Source organism: Aedes albopictus, chromosome 1 (genome assembly GCF_035046485.1).
Source record: "Aedes albopictus strain Foshan chromosome 1, AalbF5, whole genome shotgun sequence".
Classification (NCBI taxonomy): Eukaryota; Metazoa; Arthropoda; class Insecta; order Diptera; family Culicidae; genus Aedes; species Aedes albopictus.
The window spans coordinates 183,790,271-183,796,270 of NC_085136.1; the positions used below are offsets into that span (position 1 = coordinate 183,790,271).

General features: G+C 43.2%; 1 long non-coding RNA gene across 1 annotated transcript; it reads left to right on the top strand.

Moving 5' to 3' along the window:
- The first annotated feature begins 4,696 nt into the window (after nucleotides 1–4,696).
- LOC109405559 (uncharacterized) lies at nucleotides 4,697–5,503 on the top strand. The gene is made up of 3 exons (XR_003896183.2): nucleotides 4,697–5,063; nucleotides 5,120–5,244; nucleotides 5,311–5,503. It is a non-coding gene; the product is annotated as an uncharacterized LOC109405559 (long non-coding RNA).
- The last annotated feature ends 497 nt before the right edge of the window (nucleotides 5,504–6,000 follow it).

Consider the following 6,000-nt stretch of genomic DNA (forward strand, 5'->3'; position numbering starts at 1 on the left):
TAAACTGCGCCCAAAACTCTCCGTTATAAACAACGTACATTACCGGCGGCCGCCCCAGTACGATCTAGAGCGACTGAAGCAACCGGATGTCGCCACCGCATACGCGCAGAATCTCGAGGCAGCGTTGCCGGACGAGGGTGTGCTCGACGTGGCCCCTCTAGAGGACTGCTGGAGTACAGTGAAAGCAGCCATCAACAACGCAGCCGAGAGCACTATCGGGTACGTAGAACGGAGTCGACGAAACGATTGGTTCGACGAGGAGTGCAGAGCGGTTCTGGAGGAGAAGGATGCAGCGCGGGCGGTAATGCTGCAGCATGGAACCCGACAGAATGTGGAGCGATACAGACAGAAGCGAAAGCAGCAGACCCGTCTCTTCCGGGAGAAAAAGCGCCGCCTGGAAGAAGCGGAGTGCGAGGAAATGGAACTGCTGTGCCGTTCACAGGAAACACGCAAGTTCTACCAGAAGCTCAACGCATCCCGCAAAGGCTACGTGCCGCAAGCCGAAATATGCAGGGATAAGGAAGGGAGCCTCCTGACGGACAAACGTGAGGTAATCGAAAGGTGGAAGCAGCACTTCGACGAGCACCTGAATGGCGAAGAGAATGTAGGCACGGAGGACCAAGGCAGCGGAGGAAATGACTATGTTGGTGCAGCAGAGGACGGGAACGAACCAACTCCCACGCTGAGGGAAGTTAAGGATGCCATCCACCAGCTCAAAAACAACAAAGCGGCTGGTAAGGACGGTATCGCAGCAGAACTCATCAAGATGGGCCCGGAAAAGTTGGCCACCTGTCTGCACCAGTTAGTAGTCAAGATCTGGGGAACCGAACAGCTACCGGAGGAGTGGAAGGAAGGGATAATCTGTCCCATCCACAAGAAAGGCGACAAGTTAATGTGTGAGAACTTTCGAGCGATCACCGTTTTGAATGCCGCCTACAAAGTGCTATCCCAGATCATCTTCCGTCGTCTTTCACCTAAAGTAAATGAGTTCGTGGGAAGTTACCAAGCCGGTTTCATCGACGGCCGGTCGACAACGGACCAGATCTTCACCGTACGGCAAATCCTCCAGAAATGCCGTGAATACCAGGTCCCAACGCATCACCTGTTCATCGACTTCAAAGCGGCATACGACAGTATCGACCGCACAGAGCTATGGAAAATTATGGACGAGAACAGCTTTCCCGGGAAGCTGACTAGACTGATAAGAGCAACGATGGACGGTGTGCAGAACAGCGTAAGGATTTCGGGTGAGCTATCCAGTTCATTTGAATCTCGACGGGGACTACGACAAGGTGATGGACTTTCCTGCCTACTATTCAACATCGCCCTGGAAGGTGTTATGCGACGAGCCGGGCTCAACAGCCGAGGTACGATCTTCACGAAATCCAGCCAATTTGTCTGTTTTGCGGATGACATGGATATTATAGCCAGAATATTTGGAACGGTGGCAGAACAGTACACCCGCCTGAAACGTGAAGCAGCAAAGGTCGGACTGGTGGTGAATGCGGCTAAGACAAAGTACATGCTGGTAGGTGGGACTGAGCGAGACAGGACAAGCCTTGGCAGCAATGTTACGATAGACGGGGATACTTTCGAGGTGGTAGAAGAATTCGTCTACCTCGGTTCCTTGCTAACGGCTGACAATAACGTGAGCCGTGAAATACGAAGGCGCATCATCAGTGGAAGTCGTGCCTACTATGGGCTCCAGAAGAAACTGCGGTCAAAAAAGATTCACCCCCGCACCAAATGTACCATGTACAAGACGTTAATAAGACCGGTGGTTCTCTACGGACACGAGACATGGACGATGCTCGAGGAGGACCTGCAAGCACTCGGAGTTTTCGAGCGACGGGTGCTAAGAACGATCTTCGGCGGTGTGCAGGAGAACGGTGTGTGGCGGAGAAGGATGAACCACGAGCTCGCTGCACTTTACGGCGAACACAGTATCCAGAAAGTGGCCAAAGCTGGAAGGATACGGTGGGCAGGGCATGTTGCAAGAATGCCGGACAACAACCCTGCAAAGTTGGTGTTTGCTAACCATCCGGTTGGTACAAGAAGGCGTGGAGCGCAGAGAGCACGATGGGCGGACCAGGTGGAGCGTGATCTGGCGAGTGTTGGGCGTGACCGAGGATGGAGAGCTGCAGCTGCAAATCGAGTATTATGGCGGCAAATTGTTGATTCAGTATTATCATGAATTTGATGTGAACTAAATAAATGAATGAAATTGTCAAACACTTGTAGTTCCGGAAAAAATGTTGCGCAGTCATCCTCTCCAAAACACTGGATTACCGAGAATTCAAAGAAATTCCGACAAAAAAGCCCCTTGCAGCCCGAAATGTAAGGCATCGCATCCATTATTGATATTTCCTGCATTTGAGCATTGTTGGCCAGCTAAAAAATGCTGATAAACCATTAAGTTTTAAAATTTGACAATTTGTAAACATTAAAAAAAAGAACAAAAATTTTCAGCTGGAGTCGAGCGAGGTCAAAATTGCTGGTCAACCAGCAAAACATGCTGTCAATACACATTGCTGGAGATCCAGCAAAAAATATTTTGCTGGATCGATTGCTGTATTTACAGCTTGTCAAAAACCAGCAAAATTTTGCTGGTTTCCAGCGAAATAAAAATAGTGTGATAACTACATCGGCTGTTTTCCTACTCTCCGCATCGACCAATGTGGCGCTAGCTTCTATGCGCGAAAAATCGCTAAAAGTAAATCGCAAAAATATTGTATGGCGAATAGCATCTAAAGGCAAATTTATTGAAGTGGAATACATTATCTGAAAAAAATATTTGGTAGTGGTTGTGCACAATGGTGACCACTATTAGGGCTACCAAATATTTTTTCGGGAAAAGCTTTCTATTTCAAGTAATTCGAGTTTAGATGCATTTCGCCATACAAAATTAAATTGATTTACTCCTGCTGATCAACTGTGGCTGCGCGCAAAGCGGGTAGTCCATTTGTTTTTTTTTATGTCGTGTTCACTCGCACAGTCATGTTTATTTATTGCAATCTTTTATCCTAATACAAATTTCTGTTATATTCATCTCGACAGGACAACAGACGCAACGTAAGTCATACAACTATTTTTTTTTTACTGTCGTAAATCGCTTGTAAGTAAATACATACTTACAGAACTGATTCAATGAATGAATTACCTACATCGGCTGTTTTCCTACTCTCCGCATCGACCAATGTGGCGCTAGCTTCTATGCGCGAAAAATCGCTAAAAGTAAATCGCAAAAATATTGTATGGCGAATAGCATCTAAAGGCAAATTTATCGAAGTGGAACACATTATTCGAAAAAATATTTGGTAGTGGTTGTGCACAATGGTGACCACTATTAAGCTTACCAAATATTTTTTCGGGAAAAGCTTTGTATTTCAAGTAATTCAAGTTTAGATGCATTTCGCCATACAAAATTAAATTGATTTACTCCTGCTGATCAACTGTGGCTGCGCGCAAAGCGGGTAGTCCATTAACTACATCGGCTGTTTTCCTACTCTCCGCATCGACCAATGTGGCGCTAGCTTCTATGCGCGAAAAATCGCTAAAAGTAAATTGCAAAAAAAAATGTATGGCGAATAGCATCTAAAGGCAAATTTATCGAAGTGGAATACATTATTCGAAAAAATATTTGGTAGTGGTTGTGCACAATGGTGACCACTATTAAGCCTACCAAATATTTTTTTGGGAGAAGCTTTGTATTTCAAGTACATAATTCAAGTTTAGATGCATTTCGCCATACAAAATTAAATGAATTAACTACATCGGCTGTTTTCCTACTCTCCGCATCGACCAATGTGACGCTAGCTTCTATGCGCGAAATATCGCTAAAAGTAAATCGCAAGAATATTGTATGGCGAATACCATCTAAAGGCAAATTCTTCAAAGTGGAACACATTATTCGAAAATATATTTGGTAGTGGTTGTGCACAATGGTGACCACTATTAAGCCTACCAAATATTTTTTCGGGAAAAGCTTTGTATTTCAAGTAATTCAAGTTTAGATGCATTTCGCCATACAAAATTAAATTGATTTACTCCTGTTGATCAACTGTGGCTGCGCGCAAAGCGGATAGTCCATTGATTTACTCCTGCTGATCAACTGTGGCTGCGCGCAAAGCGGGTAGTCCATTGATAAGCAAATCAAATGTTGTCATGGAAAAACACAGAAATGCGTAAGAAAACTACAATTCCGAAAGAAACTCTCTGCGTAAAACATACATGCAAGAATCGCGGTTAAATGCGCTAGCAGTTTTGCTAGTGCTAGCAAATTGCTTACGCAAGCCAGAATTCGCGACTACGAAGTTGTCGAATGTGCGTGAAGGTTTACGTGAGAAAAAACGAGAGGTAAATATTTTTTGCTTTTTTTCACGCACATTCTTACAGTTCCTTACGAGGTTTTTCATTAGAGCGACAAAGAGTTGGAATCTCTTTTACACTGAACGGCGGCTCGCGGTGAAAATTACTATTCTAAGGGTTAATTTAAATGCACAACGCCACTAAATTTGTGCAGACTGAGTTTCGTTTTAATTCAACAGAATTATGTTTTCAATTTTACCATGGATCCGATTTTCAATTAAAAAAAGTTTCTGTTGGCAACCGCCCGGTCGGAAAATTCAACTAGATATCTACTAAATATCTACTAGACAGAAAAAAATATCTAGTAGATATTGAAGTAGATATCTAGTTGAATTTTCCGACCGGGCGGTTGCCAACAGAAACTTTTTTTAATTGAAAATCGGATCCATCACGCAAAAAAATATTCCCGTTAGATGTACGTGATTCATCACTTGAATTGGAATTTGCCTTCCATATTCCTAGTTTATCGGATTCCGATAAAAGCCTCTAAGTAATTCGTAATCTCTACGTGATATTCCCATTCGAGTAACATTTTGTCATATCCATGCTACGTGATTGGTCACGTAGAATTTCAGTGTTGGGTGACATATCGATTTTAAGTGACCTTCCTGTGTGAAAAAATACCAAAACTCAAAATGGCGCCGGACAATCTTGCGGACCTGGACATTTTTCGCAAATTTTGGAGATTTTCAAACGTAAGTAATCGAAATAAATCGTAAACCAATTAAACCAATTACACCAATTATTCCAGAGTGCGATATAGGACTTAACGAGCTGTTGGCGCTGTTCCTGCAGGATTTGGGAGTAGCTACTTGGAGCAGACGGGTACGGAGATTCTTTTTTCGCGTATCAATCAGCTTGCGGAGAGAACGAAACGTAAGTTCTCGTGCGTAAATTATTTGGTTTTCAAATAAATTAAATTTTCATTACTTCTGTTTGCAGAAAACACAGAATGCCTACAGAATGCACAATGCTGCCCAACAGAAGTGCGCTTCAAATGCCATCGGAAGCGGTGGCATCCGGTTTGTTACTGAAAAAAAGGAGAAGCCTTTGTAATGAGAATGAGAAAGTGTTTCTATATTTTGTTTTTTTTTTCATAAATCGATCAATAAATCGGAATGCTTTTATTTATTTAGCAAGTGTGTCAATCCGGATGAAGTGAACAACAAAATATTATACATATGATGATAACTGATGTCAGAAATCCAATGTTATTAATTCGAATTTTATGTAATGATAATCTGACAGCTATTTATAATAAACTGGAAAATCACGTATATATTATCTGACAACTGTTTACAATGGACTGGGATCTGGCTGGCTTTGCATAACCGGACCCTCAAATAAATTTTACGTGAAAAGTACTGTGGAAAAAATCTATGTATGCTTTCACGTAAACCTAAGGTGAATATTATTTTGGGTGATAGTAAAATTGAAAACATAATTCTGTTGAATTAAAACGAAACTCAGTCTGCACAAATTTAGTGGCGTTGTGCATTTAAATTAACCCTTAGAGCCGATGCACACGAGCGTTAATTGACGCTGCGTGAATTCACGCTGCGTTGCCGCATCGTTCCTGTGGGGCATGCGTTGACATTGCGTGCCGCACACGGTGCGGCGCGGTTGCGGTGC